The sequence below is a fragment of the Aquarana catesbeiana genome, linkage group LG01 (assembly GCF_042186555.1).
Source record: "Aquarana catesbeiana isolate 2022-GZ linkage group LG01, ASM4218655v1, whole genome shotgun sequence".
Classification (NCBI taxonomy): Eukaryota; Metazoa; Chordata; class Amphibia; order Anura; family Ranidae; genus Aquarana; species Aquarana catesbeiana.
Genome location: NC_133324.1, coordinates 2,794,136 through 2,815,533, shown reverse-complemented (window position 1 = coordinate 2,815,533; position 21,398 = coordinate 2,794,136). Strand labels below are relative to the sequence as shown.

The following is a 21,398-nucleotide window of genomic DNA, read 5'->3' as shown; positions in this document are numbered from 1 at the left end:
TCCAATTTGAGCACATCCCCTCCAACAGTTTGGGGAGGTGTTCGGGTATATTTTCGCCAGCCTTTCTGGGGTGAAGTACCATTTGTGAAAAAGCTTTTGTGCTGCTTCCCAGTGGTTAATGCAATGCGACAGGCGTAGGGGCAGTGTGAGGGCTTTTGGCCATTGTGTTTCTGAGGGTAGTTGGTCTGACAGAGAGGACCAGTACTGTACGGAAGAAGCCATATGGTTAGTAGTTGGTTTAGTGAGTAGCTTGTACATAAAGGAGATTCCTTTGGTCTTGGGTATAGCTATATTGTAAAATTTGAGTATAGGGAGTGAGATATCGTCTGCGGTTGTCCAGGAAATTTTTGATAAGCTAGATCTGATCCTTAGATAGAGAAAAAACGTGTGTTTGGGTAATCCGTATTTTTGCATTAATTGCTCAAATGAAAACATAGTTGATGATGAAAAGAGCATACCTAGATGGGAGATGCCAGCTTTTGTCCATTCTGAGAGAGGTAAGTCCGGGGAGATGAGGTGTAATGCCTCAGTGGGTATTGCTGTCAGAGTGTCCTTTGATATCCCTCCCTTGAGTTGCAGTACTGAAGTCCAAATTCTTGTGGAGGATGTGATAGTATCAAGAGGGTATCTTTTGGGGTGGGGGTTGAGCCACAATGCGGCTAGGAAGTTTTTAGTATCCGTGGGTAGTAGGTTGGATTCAATTTGTTTCCAGGTAGTGTGGTGTTTGTCTGACCACCATGTTTTCAGTTGGTCTAGGATAGTTGCTCGGTGGTAGGCTTGAATATCTGGGGCGCCCAGTCCTCCATGTTGAACTGGGGTTGTGAGTATAGCTTTTTTTATTCTAGGTCTCTTTTGTTGCCAAATGAATCCATTGATGATCCCTTGGATTTTTTTTATTTGATTATGCGCTAGAGGAAGAGGCAGTGTGCGGAAAAAATATAGGACATGGGGAAGTAAATACATTTTTGTCTGAGCTATCCTACCAGCCCATGAGGCTAGAACCCTACCTAGATCCTTTGCTAGTTGAGTAAGCTTGTCCACGAGGTCTTCAAAATTAATTCTTAGTAGCATTCGGCTTGGGAAGGTTAATTGGATACCCAAGTATGGGAGAGAGGAGTTGGAAGCCCAAGCAAAGGGGGAGCTAGTGGTAATGGTATTTAGAGTTTGAGAATCAAGGCCTAGGTTAAGCATTAGGGATTTACTGTGGTTTAGTTTGTACATTGATACTGTGCTGAACTTGTCAAGGATTAATTGGACTGCTGGGAGAGACAACAGTGGATTAGTTAGAGCAATAATCACATCATCTGCGTACAGACCGATTTTATGATCGGTCTGTCCAATTGTTATACCTGTAATCGAGGGGTCAGATCTAATAATTTGTGCTAGGGGCTCCATAATCATGGCAAAAATTAGGGGGGACAGGGGGCACCCCTGTCTCGTGCCATTAGTGATTTGGAATGGGTTGGTGACAACTCCTGACGTCCAAATGCGTGCAGATGGGTGAGTGTATAGGCCTAGTATGGCAGAGAGAAAGGTGCCCGAAAGACCAAATTTTTGGAGTACTGCCTCCATGTATGGCCAGTATACCCTATCGAACGCCTTCTCTGCGTCCAAAGATAGGAAGAGAGAAGGCGTTCGAGTATGCTCCGTCCATTGGATAAGGTCAATGAAACGTCTAGTACCATCTGAGGCTTGTCTGCCGGGTACAAATCCTACTTGGTCGGGATGAATAATCTGGGGGATGATGGTGGAAAGGCGTTGTGCTAACAGCTTAGCATAGATTTTGGTATCTGTGTTGAGGAGTGAGATTGGTCTGTAGTTGGCTGGATTGTCTGGGGGTTTCCCCGGTTTGGGAATGGTAACCACTAGGGCATCGAGAGATTCCCTAGGGATTATGCCTGTAGTAGCAAATTGATTGTACATGGCACATAGGTGGGGGACTAAGGGTTGAGCAAAACGTTTATAATATTCGTTGGGTAGTCCGTCCGGTCCTGGTGATTTATGTAGGGGTAGGTTGTTTATCACTTTTTGAATTTCAGTCTGTGAAAAGGGAGTCGTGAGAGAGTCTAGTTGCTCTGGGGAGATCGAGGGGAGAGAGATAGAGGATAAAAATTTCTTTATATCATCTTGGGTGGGTGTGAGATGGGGGTCTGTTTTCGTAAGGTTGTAAAGTTTGGTGTAGAAATTACCAAATTCGTTGGCAATGTCTAGTGGGTTGGTCAGGTGTTTGCCCTGGGGGTTTGTGATAAATGAAATTTTTTTATTAGAAAGTTGTTTTTTGAATTGTTTGGCCATAAATGCTCCTGATTTATTGGCCGATGAGTATATCTGAAGTCGTAGTCGTTTGATAAAGTAATCAAAATTTTTGTGAAGGTGACTACTGAGTTGGGATCTCAGTTTTTTGAGTTCTGAGGAGGTAGTGTTAGTAGGGGATTTCTTGTTTATTGTTTCAAGAGATCAAATTTGTTTCAGGAGGGACTCTGTTATAGAGGAGTGTTGTTTTTTAGCCTGGGCTCCAAGTTTAATGAAAAGACCCCGTAGACAAGCTTTGTGAGCATTCCAAACAATAGCACAGTCAGTTACAGAATTGACATTTTGGTGGAAGTAGTTATCGATCTCGGATTGTATTTGAGACTCAACGGAGGGGTTGTTGAGAAGGGAGGTATTTAGTCTCCAGACCGTGTGTCTAGTGGTTTGGGAGGGGGATGCTATTTTGATCGTGACTGGAGCATGGTCAGACCATGATATAGTGCCTATGGTGGAGGTAGTGATAGCTTGTAGTAGGTGTTTATCTGTAATAAATAGGTCAATACGGGAGTAAGATTGATGTGGGGGGGAAAAGTAGGTGTAGTCTCTCTCCTCATCGTGCATGCACCTCCATATGTCATAAAGGTCTTCTTTTTTGAGGATATTTGATATTGCTGAGGGCCTATTTCTCGTGGGATTGGAGGTATCGAGTGTAGGGTCAATTACTTCATTAAAGTCTCCACACATTACCAGGGGGGAAGATCTGTAAGGGGCCAATTTGGCAAAGAGAGTGGCGTAAAATCTTTTTTGTGCTGTATTGGGGGCATAAACGTTGACTATAGTGAGAGGGCGGTTGTCAAATGTGGCTGATAGGATTAAGAATCTGCCATCTTCGTCACTTTCACAGTGATGAAGCTTAAAGTTTATTGCTGCGTTTATGGCAATCATTACTCCTCTCTTTTTTTTAGGGGCACTTGCGAAGAAGCAATGGGGATATTTTTTGTGACTACATTGGGGTTGATTGAGCTTAGTAAAGTGTGTTTCTTGGGCGCAGATTATGTCTGCTCGTTGTTGTATTGCTTCTTTCCATAAGAGGTTGCGTTTAAATGGTGAATTTAGGCCTTTAACGTTGAGGGAGGTAATCGAGAGTGCCATATTGGTATTGTAGTTATGAGGGCCTGGGCAGAGGGAGAGAGACCGCACCTACTGTTGATGGATGTGAATACACAGTTAGATAGTTAAATGCCGTATATGGTACAAGTGTATTGCCAAAACCAGTTGCTTAATACAAACAGTCTACAATTCTAGGAGAAATTTATAATCAATGCTAATTACTCTTCGCTGTAATCAAGAAAAAAGGGACAGAAAATAGGAAAAAAAAAAACAGAGACAAAAAACGTGTGCTTAGCACACCTGTAAACCTGAGGGGTGGTAAGGAAAAGGAATAGATGTGGCGCCCAGGCTGGATATAGGTAGATCTGGGGATCCGGGCTTGTATCAAAGTTAGGTCTTTTTGGAAGCTTTATTCGCCATATTTCTGGAGTCAGATGACTTGTAGGAGGGAGTAGCATGTTCCGCTTCTCTGGGAGCAATGGGGAGAAAACCCCAATTGGTGAGCTTTTTGTAGCCATCCTTCGGGGAGAGAATAGGTACTATCTTTTGTTGGTGAGTGACCAGCAATTTCGTAGGGAAGCCCCATTTGTAGGTTATTTTTCTTTGTTGGAGTATGGAAGTCACCGGGGCGAATGCTCTTCGCATCTCCATTGTAGCCGGGGACAGATCAGTGAACAGCTTGACATTGTTGTAAGGGGCTGGCAGGGGTGTCACGGATCTGGCGGTGGAGAGAACTTGTTCCTTCACATGGAAGAAGTGTATACGTATCAAGATATCTCTGGGGATATCATCAGGGAGGTGTGGCGGTTTGGCAATTCTGTGGGCTCGGTCAATTAAAGTGTCGCGGGCGTTGAGGCGTGGGAGTAGGGCCGAGATAAGCTGTTGCAAGTAGGGAGTTATTTCGTTTGGTTTAACCGATTCCGGGATGCCCCGGAATTTGATGTTATTCCGCCTAGAGCGGTCTTCTAAATCCGCCAGTTTCATTTTGATACGGTGAATTTCTTCCGAATGGTGCTCATGAGCATCTAACAATTCGTTGTGTGCCTTAGAGTAATCTTGCAGATTTTCTTCTAGAGCGTCTGTGCGCTCTTCTAGGCAGTCTATTTTATCATGCATCTGTGATAATGACAATTGGAGCTCTCTATGCAGATCTTGCTGCAGTGTAAGAAGCATAGATTTCAGCATAGCTTCAGACACTGTATTGTCAGTGACAGGTATAGCAGCCAGGGAGGGAGTATTTTGGGCGCTGTGTGTCCCTGCAACAACATGGGACCACAGCTGCTTCTTTGCATGAGGCTCTTTGTTGGGGGGATTGTGCAGGGGAGGTAGCCAGCCTCTTACCTCTGTCCTGTTGCAGTCCTCCTGGGGAATCCTCTGGAGGGGGGTGAATGTCCATGCTGTCCCAGTCCTTTGAGGTGGTCACAGTGCCATGGAGAGGGAGCGCTGAGGAGGTAGGCTGCAGGTCCTCTGTGCTGTTGTTGGAGCGGGCGCCGTCTCCTTCATCGGCGCCATCTTGGGCCTTCTGCATGGCGGCGGCCGTCGGATAATAGTCGGTGAGACGGCGGGGGTTTGGCGGCTTGTACCGCTGCATCAGTGTGCCCGAGTGGTTCCCCGATCCTTCCCCGCTGTTGTGGTGTGAGCAGCGGGAAGGATGGTAGCTTGGGGTTGCTGGTTACCAGGCCGTGGAGCGGAGCTCGGACTTCAGGCAGCCATCCTGGTCCGCAGCAGGCCACGCCCCCAAAGATTTTCGGCTGACCAATTTTTCAACCATAGTGTTCTACACATAAGCACCAGCCCAAGCGTAAGGCGTGAGGCTTGGAGAATAGAATCTCTCATAGCGTCTATTGAAAAGCATAACGCCCCTGGTAGCTCGGCCAAATCCTGGGCCTGCTGATCAGGAATAACCTTGAGCACCTGTTTAAACTGGTCTCTTAAGGATTGACATACACCAATTGCTGCCAGCGCAGGCTGAGTCACTGAACCTGCCAGAGAAAAAGTGTTCTTTAATAGGAATTCCATCTCCTTATCCGTTGGATCCCTAAGCATTTGAGCATTGTCTACCGGACAAGTCAAACTTTTATTCACAGAGGATATAGCAGCGTCAATTGCTGGTATCTCCCATTTTTTAATAAACTTTTCCTCCATAGGATAAAGTGTTAAAAACTTTTTAGGAGGATAAAAATGCTTATCTGGGTGATCCCACTCAGAATACATATGTTTTTCCAGCAATAAGTGGACAGGAAAGGCATGCACAGCTTGAGGAGGCTTTAGCGAACCCAAACAAGAAGTAGGCTTATCAACCGAATCAGTTAAGGGTAGCCTAAATGTGGAGCATCAATGTACCATCAATCTTTCAGATTGTGAACCTGATCCTTCCGCATTTGACCCCTCAGAAGAGGAGTCATCAGCCTCTTCCTGGTCCCCTGAGAAAAATTCATCATCTCTAGTGATGAGCCGAACACCCCCCAATTTGGTTCGCACTAGAACTTGCGAACAGATCAAAACTTCGCACGAACGTTAGAACCCCATTGAAGTCTATGGGACTCGAACGTTCGAAATCAAAAGTGCTCATTTTAAAGGCTTATATGCATGGTATTGTCCTAAAAAGGGTTTGGGGACCCGGGTCCTGCCCCAGGGGACATGTATCAATTAAAAACGGCCGTTTTTTCGGGAGCAGTGATTTTAATAATGCTTAAAGTGAAACACTAAAAGTATAATATTCCTTTAAATTTCGTAGCTGGGGGGTGTCTATAGTATGCCTGTAAAGGGGCGCATGTTTCCCGTGTTTAGAACAGTCTGACAGCAAAATGACATTTCAAAGGAAAAAAAATCATTTAAAACTACCGCGGCTATTAATGAATTGCCGGTCCGACAATACACATAAAAGTTCATTGATAAAAACTGCATGGGAATTCCCCACAGGGGAACCCCGAACCAAAATTTAAAAAAAAACTGGCGTGGGGGGTCCCCCTAAATTCCATACCAGGCCCTTCAGGTCTGGTATGGATATTAAGGGGAACCCCGCCCCAAAATTTTTAAAAAATGACATAGGGGTCCCCCTCAAAATTCATACCAGACCCTTCAGGTCTGGTATGGATTTTAAGGGGAATCCTGCGCCAAAATTTAAAAAAAAATTGGCGTGGGGTCCCCCCAAAAATCCATACCAGACCCTTATCCGAGCACGCAACTTGGCAGGCCGCAGGAAAAGAGGGGGGACAAGAGAGTGCCCCCCCCCGAACCGTACCAGGCCACATGCCCTTAACATTGGGAGGGTGCTTTGGGGTAGCCCCCCAAAGCACCTTGTCCCCATGTTGATGAGGACAAGGGCCTCATCCCCACAACCCTTGGTCGGTGGTTGTGGGGGTCTGCGGGCGGGGGGGCTTATCGGAATCTGGAAGCCCCCTTTAACAAGCGGACCCCCAGATCCTGGCCCCCCCTGTGTGAAATGGTAAGGGGGTACAAAAGTACTCCTACCATTTCACAAAAAAAGTGTCAAACATGTTAAAAATGACAAGAGACAGTTTTTGACAATTCCTTTATTTAAAGTCTTTTTCTTTTCCATCTTCTTTCTTCTATCTTCCTTCGGTTTCTTGCTCCATCTTCTTCTTCCTCCGATCCTCTGCTTCTTGCTCCGGTGTTCTCGTCCGGCATCTTCTTCCCTTCTTCTTCTTCTCGGGCCGCTCCGCATCCATGATGGGAGGCTCCCGCTGTGTGATGCTTCTCGTCTTCTGACGGTTCTTAAAAAACGGAGGGCAGGGGCCACCCGGTGACCCTGCCCCCCTCTGACGCACAGGGACTTGATGGGGACTTCCCTGTGGCATTCTCCTGACGTCAGAGGGGGACACCCGTTATGTAACGGGTGACCCCGCCCCCTCTGACATCACGGGGAATGCCACAGGGAAGTCCCCGTCAAGTCCCCATGCGTCAGAGGAGGCAGGGTGAACGGGTGGCCCCGCCCTCCATTATTTAAGAACCGTCAGAAGACGAGAAGCGTCACACAGAGGGAGCCTCCCATTATGGATGCGGAGCGGCCCAAGAAGAAGAGGGGAAGAAGATGACGCAGAGGAAGATGCCGGACGAGAACACCAGAGCAAGAAGCAGAGGATCAGAGGAAGAAGAAGATGGAGGAAGAAACCAAAGGAAGATAGAAGAAAGAAGATATAAGAAAGAAGATGGAAAAAAGAAGACTTAAAATAAAGGAATTGTCAAAAACTGTCTCTTGTCATTTTTAAAATTTTTTGTGAAATGGTAGGGGTACTTTTGTACCCCCTTACCATTTCACACAGGGGGGGCCAGGATCTGGGGGTCCCCTTGTTAAAGGGGGCTTCCAGATTCCAATAAGCCCCCCCGCCCGCAGACCCCCACAACCACCGACCAAGGGTTGTGTGGATGAGGCCCTTGTCCTCACCAACATGGGGACAAGGTGCTTTGGGGGGCTACCCCAAAGCACCCTCCCAATGTTGAGGGCATGTGGCCTGGTACGGTTCAGGAGGGGGGGCGCTCTCTCGTCCCCCCCTCTTTTCCTGCGGCCTGCCAGGTTGCATGCTCCGATAAGGGTCTGGTATGGATTTTTGGGGGGACCCCGCGCCAAAATAGAAAAAAAAAATTGGTGTGGGTTCCCCCCAAAAATCCATACTAGACCTGAAGGGTCATTAATTGCCGCAATTAGTTTTAAATGACTTTTTTTCCTTTGAAATATCATTTTGCTGTCAGACTGTTCTAAACACGGGAAACATGCGCCCCTTTACAGGCATACTATAGACACCCCCCAGGTATGAAATTTAAAGGGATATTACACTTTTATTGTTTCACTTTAAGCATTATTAAAATCACTGCTCCCGAAAAAACGTCCGTTTTTAAAACTTTTTTTGCATTGATCCATGTCCCCTGGGGCAGGACCCGGGTCCCCAAACACTTTTTATGACAATAACTTGCATATTAGCCTTTAAAATTAGCACTTTTGATTTCTCCCATAGACTTTTAAAAGGTGTTCCACGGCTTTCGAATTTGCCGCGACCATCCCAAATTGTTCGCTGTTCGGCGAACAGCCGATGTTCAAATCGAGCATGAATTCGACTCGAACTCGAAGCTCATCCCTAATCATCTCCCGCCCCTGGTTCCTCAGTTTGAGGGTCCTGGGTAATGGAAGGGGACCTATTGGGCTTAGATCCACTCTGGGATGAGATTAAAGCCGCTAACCTCTGCTCCAATCCTAATATGGTGGAGGAAAAAATTTTTTCAGTAACATAGACAGGGGCTGCAGTGTTGGAAACAGTTGCAACACCTGATGGCCCCGGTGGCTCACTCTGACCAGCCACTTCAGATATCTCTGGGGGAGGATGCTATTGTAGAGATGAGTTTAGGCTTTTTTGAGCTTGAAGGAGTCCCCCTTGAGCCCTCTTTTGGGGTGTTTCTACCCCCCCTTCTGACCATAGCCCGGTGCACAAATGCAGAGGTACTACCAGAAGAAATTGCACCCACTGCTTGAGCAAATAGTCCAGCAACTGCCACTGCTATTAATGCTCAGCCTGATGCTTTTAGTAAATGTGCCAAGGGAATGCCTGTGTCACCAATCCTCTTACATGCCCCTTTTTGCTCTTGTGTCCCTCCGACAGCTGCAGCCAGCAAACATGGAGCTTTTAAAACACAGATCCTTCTCCATCCTTGACTCCCCCAGAGGTTCCCCCCATTGGGTGCAGGGTACCAGAGAAGGGTGTAGGCCACTGCAGCACATGGGATGCAGGAGAAGGGAGCAGAATGCAGGACATGGGGTGCAGGGGAAAGGTACAGTGTGTAGAATGCAGGACATGGGGTACAGGGTACTAGAGAAGGGTGTAGGCCCCCTTGGACATGGGATGCAGGAAAAGGGGTGCAGGGGAAGGATACAGTGTGCAGAATGCAGGACATGGGGAGCAGGGTGCAGGAGAAGTGTGCAGGACATGCGGTGCAGAATGCAGGACATGGGGTACAGGGTACCAGAGAAGGCTGCAGGTCACTGCAGGACATGGGATGCAGTAGAAGGGTGCAGCACATGTGGTGCAGAATGTAGAACATTGGGGTACAAGGTGCAGGAGAAGGGTGCAGGATATGTGGTTCAGGGTGCAGAATGCAGGACATGGGGTGCAGGGGAAGGGTGCAGTGTGTAGAATGCAGCACATGGGCTACAAGGTACCAGAAAAAGGTGAAGGTCACCTCAGGACCCTCAGGATCCAGGACATGGGGTGCAGAACGCAGGACATGGGGTGCAGAACGCAGGACATGGGGTGCAGAATGTAGGACATGGGGTGCAGGACATGGGGTGCAGGACATGGGGTGCAGGACACAGGACATGGGGTGCAGAACGCAGGACATGGGGTGCAGGACATGGGGTGCAGAACACAGGACATGGGTTGCAGAGCGCAGGACATGGGGTGCAGAACGCAGGACATGGGGTGCAGAACGCAGGACATGGGGTGCAGAACGCAGGACATGGGGTGCAGAATGTAGGACATGGGGTGCAGAACGCAGGACATGGGGTGCAGAACGCAGGACATGGGGTGCAGAATGTAGGACATGGGGTGCAGAACGCAGGACATGGGGAGCAGAACGCAGGACATGGGGAGCAGAACGCAGGACATGGGGAGCAGAATGTAGGACATGGGGTGCAGAATATAGGACATGGGGTGCAGAATGCAGGACATGGGGTGCAGGATATGGGGGTGCAGAACGCAGGACATGGGGTGCAGAACGCAGGACATGGGGTGCAGGACATGGGGTGCAGAACGCAGGACATGGGTTGCAGGACATGGGGTGCAGGGCATGGGGTGCAGGGCATGGGGTGCAGAATGTAGGACATGGGGTGCAGGACATGAGGTGCAGAATGTAGGACATGGGGTGCAGAATGTAGGACATGGGGTGCAGGACATGGGGTGCAGAACGCAGGACATGGGGTGCAGAATGTAGGACATGGGGTGCAGGACATGGGGTGCAGAACGCAGGACATGGGGAGCAGAACGCAGGACATGGGGAGCAGAAGGCAGGACATGGGGTGCAGAATGTAGGACATGGGGGTGCAGAACGCAGGACATGGGGTGCAGAATATAGGACATGGGGTGCAGAATGTAGGACATGGGGTGCAGAATGTAGGACATGGGGTGCAGGACATGGGGTGCAGAACGTAGGACATGGGGTGCAGGACATGGGGTGCAGAACGCAGGACATGGGGTGCAGAACGCAGGACATGGGGTGCAGAACGCAGGACATGGGGTGCAGGATATGGGGGTGCAGAACGCAGGACATGGGGTGCAGAACGCAGGACATGGGGAGCAGGACATGGGGTGCAGAATGTAGGACATGGGGTGCAGAATGCAGGACATGGGGTGCAGGATATGGGGGTGCAGAACGCAGGACATGGGGTGCAGAACGCAGGACATGGGGTGCAGGACATGGGGTGCAGAATGCAGGACATGGGTTGCAGGACATGGGGTGCAGGGCATGGGGTGCAGGGCATGGGGTGCAGAATGTAGGACATGGGGTGCAGGACATGGGGTGCAGAATGTAGGACATGGGGTGCAGAATGTAGGACATGGGGTGCAGGACATGGGGTGCAGAACGCAGGACATGGGGTGCAGAATGTAGGACATGGGGTGCAGGACATGGGGTGCAGAACGCAGGACATGGGGTGCAGAACGCAGGACATGGGGAGCAGAATGTAGGACATGGGGTGCAGAATATAGGACATGGGGTGCAGGACATGGGGTGCAGAACGCAGGACATGGGTTGCAGGACATGGGGTGCAGAATATAGGACATGGGGTGCAGAATGCAGGACATGGGGTGCAGGATATGGGGGTGCAGAACGCAGGACATGGGGTGCAGAATATAGGACATGGGGTGCAGAATGCAGGACATGGGGTGCAGGATATGGGGGTGCAGAACGCAGGACATGGGGTGCAGAACGCAGGACATGGGGTGCAGGACATGGGGTGCAGAACGCAGGACATGGGTTGCAGGACATGGGGTGCAGGGCATGGGGTGCAGGGCATGGGGTGCAGAATGTAGGACATGGGGTGCAGGACATGGGGTGCAGAATGTAGGACATGGGGTGCAGAATGTAGGACATGGGGTGCAGGACATGGGGTGCAGAACGCAGGACACGGGGTGCAGAATGTAGGACATGGGGTGCAGGACATGGGGTGCAGAACGCAGGACATGGGGTGCAGAACGCAGGACATGGGGTGCAGAACGCAGGACATGGGGAGCAGAATGTAGGACATGGGGAGCAGAATGTAGGACATGGGGGTGCAGAACGCAGGACATGGGGAGCAGAATGTAGGACATGGGGTGCAGAATATAGGACATGGGGTGCAGGACATGGGGTACAGAACGCAGGACATGGGGTGCAGAACGCAGGACATGGGGTGCAGAATATAGGACATGGGGTGCAGAACACAGGACATGGGGTGCAGAACGCAGGACATGGGGTGCAGAATATAGGACATGGGGTGCAGAACACAGGACATGGGGTGCAGAACGCAGGACATGGGGTGCAGAACGCAGGACATGGGGTGCAGAACGCAGGACATGGGGTGCAGAATATAGGACATGGGGTGCAGAACACAGAACATGGGGTGCAGAATATAGGACATGGGGTGCAGAATATAGGACATGGGGTGCAGAACACAGGACATGAGGTGCAGAACGCAGGACACGGGGTGCAGAACGCAGGACATGGGGTGCAGAATGTAGGACATGGGGTGCAGAACGCAGGACATGGGGTGCAGAACGCAGGACATGGGGTGCAGGACATGGGGTGCAGAACGCAGGACATGGGGTGCAGGGCATGGGGTGCAGAATGTAGGACATGGGGTGCAGGACATGGGGTGCAGGACGCAGGACATGGGGTGCAGAACGCAGGACATGGGGTGCAGAACGCAGGACATGGGGTGCAGAACGCAGGACATGGGGTGCAGAACGCAGGACATGGGGTGCAGGGCATGGGGTGCAGAATGTAGGACATGGGGTGCAGAATGTAGGACATGGGGTGCAGGACATGGGGTGCAGAATGTAGGACACGGGGTGCAGAACGCAGGACATGGGGTGCAGGGCATGGGGTGCAGAATGTAGGACATGGGGTGCAGAATGTAGGACATGGGGTGCAGGACATGGGGTGCAGAATGTAGGACACGGGGTGCAGAACGCAGGACATGGGGAGCAGAACGCAGGACATGGGGAGCAGAATGTAGGACATGGGGTGCAGAATGTAGGACATGGGGTGCAGAATGCAGGACATGGGGTGCAGGATATGGGGGTGCAGAACGCAGGACATGGGGTGCAGAACGCAGGACATGGGGTGCAGGACATGGGGTGCAGAACGCAGGACATGGGTTGCAGGACATGGGGTGCAGGGCATGGGGTGCAGGGCATGGGGTGCAGAATGTAGGACATGGGGTGCAGGACATGGGGTGCAGAATGTAGGACATGGGGTGCAGAATGTAGGACATGGGGTGCAGGACATGGGGTGCAGAACGCAGGACATGGGGTGCAGAATGTAGGACATGGGGTGCAGGACATGGGGTGCAGAACGCAGGACATGGGGAGCAGAACGCAGGACATGGGGAGCAGAATGTAGGACATGGGGTGCAGAATGTAGGACATGGGGGTGCAGAACGCAGGACATGGGGTGCAGAATATAGGACATGGGGTGCAGAATGTAGGACATGGGGTGCAGAATGTAGGACATGGGGTGCAGGACATGGGGTGCAGAACGTAGGACATGGGGTGCAGGACATGGGGTGCAGAACGCAGGACATGGGGTGCAGAACGCAGGACATGGGGTGCAGAACGCAGGACATGGGGTGCAGAATGTAGGACATGGGGTGCAGAATATAGGACATGGGGTGCAGAATGCAGGACATGGGGTGCAGGATATAGGACATGGGGTGCAGAATGCAGGACATGGGGAGCAGAATGTAGGACATGGGGTGCAGAATATAGGACATGGGGTGCAGAATGCAGGACATGGGGTGCAGGATATGGGGGTGCAGAACGCAGGACATGGGGTGCAGAACGCAGGACATGGGGTGCAGGACATGGGGTGCAGAATGCAGGACATGGGTTGCAGGGCATGGGGTGCAGGGCATGGGGTGCAGGGCATGGGGTGCAGAATGTAGGACATGGGGTGCAGGACATGGGGTGCAGAATGTAGGACATGGGGTGCAGAATGTAGGACATGGGGTGCAGGACATGGGGTGCAGAACGCAGGACACGGGGTGCAGAATGTAGGACATGGGGTGCAGGACATGGGGTGCAGAACGCAGGACATGGGGTGCAGAACGCAGGACATGGGGAGCAGAATGTAGGACATGGGGTGCAGAATATAGGACATGGGGTGCAGGACATGGGGTGCAGAACGCAGGACATGGGTTGCAGGACATGGGGTGCAGAATATAGGACATGGGGTGCAGAATGCAGGACATGGGGTGCAGGATATGGGGGTGCAGAACGCAGGACATGGGGTGCAGAATATAGGACATGGGGTGCAGAATGCAGGACATGGGGTGCAGGATATGGGGGTGCAGAACGCAGGACATGGGGTGCAGAACGCAGGACATGGGGTGCAGGACATGGGGTGCAGAACGCAGGACATGGGTTGCAGGACATGGGGTGCAGGGCATGGGGTGCAGAATGTAGGACATGGGGTGCAGGACATGGGGTGCAGAACGCAGGACACAGGGTGCAGAATGTAGGACATGGGGTGCAGGACATGGGGTGCAGAACGCAGGACATGGGGTGCAGAACGCAGGACATGGGGTGCAGAACGCAGGACATGGGGAGCAGAATGTAGGACATGGGGGTGCAGAACGCAGGACATGGGGAGCAGAATGTAGGACATGGGGTGCAGAATATAGGACATGGGGTGCAGGATATGGGGGTGCAGAACGCAGGACATGGGGTGCAGAATATAGGACATGGGGTGCAGAATGCAGGACATGGGGTGCAGGATATGGGGGTGCAGAACGCAGGACATGGGGTGCAGAACGCAGGACATGGGTTGCAGGACATGGGGTGCAGGGCATGGGGTGCAGGGCATGGGGTGCAGAATGTAGGACATGGGGTGCAGGACATGGGGTGCAGAATGTAGGACATGGGGTGCAGAATGTAGGACATGGAGTGCAGGACATGGGGTGCAGAACGCAGGACACGGGGTGCAGAATGTAGGACATGGGGTGCAGAACGCAGGACATGGGGTGCAGAACGCAGGACATGGGGTGCAGAACGCAGGACATGGGGAGCAGAATGTAGGACATGGGGTGCAGAATGTAGGACATGGGGGTGCAGAACGCAGGACATGGGGAGCAGAATGTAGGACATGGGGTGCAGAATATAGGACATGGGGTGCAGGACATGGGGTACAGAACGCAGGACATGGGGTGCAGAACGCAGGACATGGGGTGCAGAATATAGGACATGGGGTGCAGAACGCAGGACATGGGGTGCAGAATATAGGACATGGGGTGCAGAACACAGGACATGGGGTGCAGAACACAGGACATGGGGTGCAGAACGCAGGACATGGGGTGCAGAACGCAGGACATGGGGTGCAGAACGCAGGACATGGGGTGCAGAACACAGGACATGGGGTGCAGAACGCAGGACATGGGGTGCAGAATATAGGACATGGGGTGCAGAACACAGAACATGGGGTGCAGAATATAGGACATGGGGTGCAGAATATAGGACATGAGGTGCAGAACGCAGGACACGGGGTGCAGAACGCAGGACACGGGGTGCAGAACGCAGGACACGGGGTGCAGAACGCAGGACATGGGGTGCAGAACGCAGGACATGGGGTGCAGAACGCAGGACATGGGGTGCAGGACATGGGGTGCAGAACGCAGGACATGGGGTGCAGGGCATGGGGTGCAGAATGTAGGACATGGGGTGCAGGACATGGGGTGCAGGACACAGGACATGGGGTGCAGAACGCAGGACATGGGGTGCAGAATGTAGGACATGGGGTGCAGGACATGGGGTGCAGAACGCAGGACATGGGGTGCAGAACGCAGGACATGGGGTGCAGAATGTAGGACATGGGGTGCAGGGCATGGGGTGCAGAATGTAGGACATGGGGTGCAGAATGTAGGACATGGGGTGCAGGACATGGGGTGCAGAATGTAGGACACGGGGTGCAGAACGCAGGACATGGGGTGCAGGGCATGGGGTGCAGAATGTAGGACATGGGGTGCAGAACGCAGGACATGGGGTGCAGGGCATGGGGTGCAGAATGTAGGACATGGGGTGCAGAATGTAGGACACGGGGTGCAGAACGCAGGACATGGGGAGCAGAACGCAGGACATGGGGAGCAGAATGTAGGACATGGGGTGCAGAATATAGGACATGGGGTGCAGAATGCAGGACATGGGGAGCAGAATGTAGGACATGGGGTGCAGAATATAGGACATGGGGTGCAGAATGCAGGACATGGGGTGCAGGATATGGGGGTGCAGAACGCAGGACATGGGGTGCAGAACGCAGGACATGGGGTGCAGGACATGGGGTGCAGAACGCAGGACATGGGTTGCAGGACATGGGGTGCAGGGCATGGGGTGCAGGGCATGGGGTGCAGAATGTAGGACATGGGGTGCAGGACATGGGGTGCAGAATGTAGGACATGGGGTGCAGAATGTAGGACATGGGGTGCAGAACGCAGGACATGGGGTGCAGAACGCAGGACATGGGGTGCAGGACATGGGGTGCAGAACGCAGGACATGGGGAGCAGAACGCAGGACATGGGGTGCAGAATGTAGGACATGGGGGTGCAGAACGCAGGACATGGGGTGCAGAATATAGGACATGGGGTGCAGAATGTAGGACATGGGGTGCAGAATGTAGGACATGGGGTGCAGAATGTAGGACATGGGGTGCAGGACATGGGGTGCAGAACGTAGGACATGGGGTGCAGGACATGGGGTGCAGAACGCAGGACATGGGGTGCAGAACGCAGGACATGGGGTGCAGAACGCAGGACATGGGGTGCAGAATGTAGGACATGGGGTGCAGAATATAGGACATGGGGTGCAGAATGCAGGACATGGGGTGCAGGATATGGGGGTGCAGAACGCAGGACATGGGGTGCAGAACGCAGGACATGGGGTGCAGGACATGGGGTGCAGAATGCAGGACATGGGTTGCAGGACATGGGGTGCAGGGCATGGGGTGCAGGGCATGGGGTGCAGAATGTAGGACATGGGGTGCAGGACATGGGGTGCAGAATGTAGGACATGGGGTGCAGAATGTAGGACATGGGGTGCAGGACATGGGGTGCAGAACGCAGGACATGGGGTGCAGAATGTAGGACATGGGGTGCAGGACATGGGGTGCAGAACGCAGGACATGGGGTGCAGAACGCAGGACATGGGGAGCAGAATGTAGGACATGGGGTGCAGAATATAGGACATGGGGTGCAGGACATGGGGTGCAGAACGCAGGACATGGGTTGCAGGACATGGGGTGCAGAATATAGGACATGGGGTGCAGAATGCAGGACATGGGGTGCAGGATATGGGGGTGCAGAACGCAGGACATGGGGTGCAGAATATAGGACATGGGGTGCAGAATGCAGGACATGGGGTGCAGGATATGGGGGTGCAGAACGCAGGACATGGGGTGCAGAACGCAGGACATGGGGTGCAGGACATGGGGTGCAGAACGCAGGACATGGGTTGCAGGACATGGGGTGCAGGGCATGGGGTGCAGGGCATGGGGTGCAGAATGTAGGACATGGGGTGCAGGACATGGGGTGCAGAATGTAGGACATGGGGTGCAGGACATGGGGTGCAGAACGCAGGACACGGGGTGCAGAATGTAGGACATGGGGTGCAGGACATGGGGTGCAGAACGCAGGACATGGGGTGCAGAACGCAGGACATGGGGTGCAGAACGCAGGACATGGGGAGCAGAATGTAGGACATGGGGTGCAGAATGTAGGACATGGGGGTGCAGAACGCAGGACATGGGGAGCAGAATGTAGGACATGGGGTGCAGAATATAGGACATGGGGTGCAGGACATGGGGTACAGAACGCAGGACATGGGGTGCAGAATATAGGACATGGGGTGCAGAATATAGGACATGGGGTGCAGAACACAGGACATGGGGTGCAGAACGCAGGACATGGGGTGCAGAATATAGGACATGGGGTGCAGAACACAGGACATGGGGTGCAGAACACAGGACATGGGGTGCAGAACACAGGACATGGGGTGCAGAACACAGGACATGGGGTGCAGAACGCAGGACATGGGGTGCAGAATATAGGACATGGGGTGCAGAACACAGAACATGGGGTGCAGAATATAGGACATGGGGTGCAGAATATAGGACATGGGGTGCAGAACACAGGACATGAGGTGCAGAACACAGGACACGGGGTGCAGAACGCAGGACATGGGGTGCAGAATGTAGGACATGGGGTGCAGAATATAGGACATGGGGTGCAGAATATAGGACATGAGGTGCAGAACACAGGACATGAGGTGCAGAACGCAGGACACGGGGTGCAGAACGCAGGACATGGGGTGCAGAACGCAGGACATGGGGTGCAGAACGCAGGACATGGGGTGCAGGACATGGGGTGCAGAATGTAGGACATGGGGTGCAGGACATGGGGTGCAGGACATGGGGTGCAGAACGCAGGACATGGGGTGCAGAATGTAGGACATGGGGTGCAGGACATGGGGTGCAGAACGCAGGACATGGGGTGCAGAACGCAGGACATGGGGTGCAGAACGCAGGACATGGGGTGCAGAACGCAGGACATGGGGTGCAGGGCATGGGGTGCAGAATGTAGGACATGGGGTGCAGGACATGGGGTGCAGGACATGGGGTGCAGAACGCAGGACATGGGGTGCAGGACATGGGGTGCAGAATGTAGGACATGGGGTGCAGGACATGGGGTGCAGGACATGGGGTGCAGAACGCAGGACATGGGGTGCAGGACATGGGGTGCAGAACGCAGGACATGGGGTGCAGAACGCAGGACATGGGGTGCAGAACGCAGGACATGGGGTGCAGAACGCAGGACATGGGGTGCAGGGCATGGGGTGCAGAATGTAGGACATGGGGTGCAGAATGTAGGACATGGGGTGCAGGACATGGGGTGCAGAATGTAGGACACGGGGTGCAGAACGCAGGACATGGGGTGCAGAACATGGGGTGCAGAACACAAAACATGGGGTGCAGAACACAAAACATGGGGTGCAGAATGCAGGACCCCTGAAGGGGTTAATCATCATATTACCTCCTCTGCCTCCAGACCCAGCAACGTCTCCTCTCTACTTCCTATGGAATGTCCTGTGTGTTTCTGACATCACTTCCTGTCTACCATAGAGACTTCCTGTCTGTATCTGAGGGGAAGACAGGAAGCATGTGGCCTCCACTCCAATTCTTTTTTTTCTTTACTGAACCTTATTGTGAATCTCTGCAGCTGGAGCTCCACTACAGGAAGTGGAGGTCACATGATTCCTGTGGAGCTCCAGTGACTGCAGTCTGCAGCACACACTGATCCATTCTGTTATTAATAATCATTAATGGGATTTACAGAAATACAAGAAGATATTTTGGGAGGTTTTGTACTTTCTGGACTCCTATCCTCATACTGATTGGTGGTTCCAAATTAACCACTTAAGGGCCGAGCCTCTTTCTGAGATTTGTTGTTTACAAGTTAAAAACAGTTTTTTTTTGCTAGAAAATTACTTATAACCCCCAAACATTATATATTTTTAATTTCTAACACCCTAGAGAATAAAATGGCGGTCGTTGCAATACTTTCTGTCACACCGTATTTGCGCAGCGGGTCTTACAAGCGCACTTTTTTTGGAAAAAAATACACTTTTTTAAATTAAAAAATAAGACAACGGTAAAGTTAGCCCAATTTTTTTCTTTATTGTGAAAGATAATGTTGCGCCAAGTAAATTGATACCCAACATGTCACGCTTCAAAATTGCGCCCAGCTCGTGGAATGGCGACAAACTTTTACCCTTAAAAATCTCCATAGGCGACGTTTAAAAAATTCTACAGGTGGCATGTTTTGCGGTACAGAGGAGGTCTAGGGATAGAATTATTGCTCTCGCTCTACCGATCGCGGCGATACCTCACATGTGTGGTTTGAACACCGTTTTCATATGCGGGCGCTGCTCACGTATGCGTTCGCTTCTGCACGCGATCTTGGCGGGACGGGGCACATTTAAAAATTTTACTTTTTTTTTTTTTTTTTGCTTATTTTAGCTTTTTAAAAAAAAAAAAAAAAAAAAATTGGTGTCACTGTTATTCCTATTACAAGGAATGTAAACATCCCTTCTTGTAATAGAAAAAAGCGTTACAGGTCCTCTTATATATGAGATCTGGGGGTCAAAAAGACATCAGATCTCACATTTACACTAAAATACAATTAAAAAAAACCTGTCATTTAAAATAAAAAATGTCCCTTTAAGAGCTTTGGGCGGAAGTGATGTTTTGACGTCACTTCCGCCCTGCAGTGATATGGAGATGGGTGGCGGCCATCTTCCCCTCACTCGTCTCCATACCCAGGCAGGAGACAAGACGCGATCGCCTCCTCTGCTGCCGAAGCAGCGAAGGGCACCGGATCGCGGCAAGAGGGGGGGCCCTCTCCCGCTGCCGCTAAAAGTGATCTCCTGACGAAACTGCCACAGAGACCGTAAGTTATTGTCATAAAAAGTGTTTGGGGACCCGGGTCCTGCCCCAGGGGACATGGATCAATGCAAAAAAAGTTTTAAAAACGGCCGTTTTTTCGGGAGCAGTGATTTTAATAATGCTTAAAGTCAAACAATAAAAGTGTAATATCCCTTTAAAATTCTAAGCTGGGGGGTGTCTATAGTGTGCCTGTAAAGGGGCGCATGTTTCCTGTGTTTAGAACAGTCTGACAGCAAAATGACATTTCAAAGGCAAAATTCAACTTAAAACTACCCGCGGCTATTGCATTGCCGACAATACACATAGAAGTTCATTGATAAAAACGGCATGGGAATTCCCCAAAGGGGAACCCCGAACCAAAATTTAAAGAAAAATGACGTGGGAGTCCCCCTAAATCCCATACCAGGCCCTTCAGGTCTGGTATGGATATTAAGAGGAACCCCAGCCAAAATGTAAAAAAAAAATGATGTGGGGTACCCCCTAAATTCCATACCAGACCTGAGGGTCTGGTATGGATTTTAAGGGGAACCCCGCGCCAAAAAAAAAAAAAAAACGGCGTGGGGTCCCCCCAAAAATCCATACCAGACCCTTATCCGAGCACGCAACCTGGCAGGCCGCAGGAAAAGAGGGGGGGACGAGAGTGCAGCCCCTCCCCTCCTGAACCGTACCAGGCCACATGCCCTCAACATTGGGAGGGTGCTTTGGGGTAGCCCCCCAAAACACCTTGTCCCCATGTTGATGAGGACAAGGGCCTCATCCCCACAACCCTGGCCGGTGGTTGTGAGGGTCTGTGGGCGGGGAACTTATCGGAATCTGGAAGCCCCCTTTAACAAGGGGACCCCCAGATCCCGCCCCCCCCCTGTGTGAAATGGTAAGGGGGTACTTACCCCTACCATTTCACTAAAAAACTGTCAAAAATGTTAAAAATGACAAGAGACAGTTTTTGACAATTCCTTTATTTAAATGCTTCTTCTATCTTCCTTCATCGTCTTCATCTTCTGGTTCTTCTGGCTCTTCTGGTTCTTCCTCCGGCGTTCTCGTCCAGCATCTCCTCCGCGGCGTCTTCTATCTTCTTCTCCTCGGGCCGCTCCGCACCCATGGCATGGGGGGAGGCTCCCGCTCTTCTCTTCATCTTCTTCTTCATCCTCTTCTCTTCTTCCTTCTTCTCTTCTTCATTTTCTTCCCCGGGCCACTCCGCATCCATGTTGGCATGGAGGGAAGCTCCCGCTGTATGACGGCGTCTCCTCGTCTGACGGTTCTTAAATAACGGGGGGCGGGGCCACCCGGTGACCCCGCCCCCCTCTGACGCACGGTGACTTGACAGGACTTCCCTGTGACGTCACGG

General features: G+C 51.8%; 1 protein-coding gene across 1 annotated transcript in view; it reads right to left on the bottom strand.

Moving 5' to 3' along the window:
* The window catches only part of LOC141129392 (uncharacterized), a 39,580-nt gene extending 20,641 nt beyond the window's left edge, over positions 1-18,939 (bottom strand). The window contains exon 1 of the mRNA XM_073617406.1: positions 18,642-18,939. The gene's annotated coding sequence lies outside the window, so the exon portion shown is untranslated. The remainder of the gene's footprint in view (positions 1-18,641) is intronic.
* Between the last annotated feature and the right edge of the window lie 2,459 nt (positions 18,940-21,398).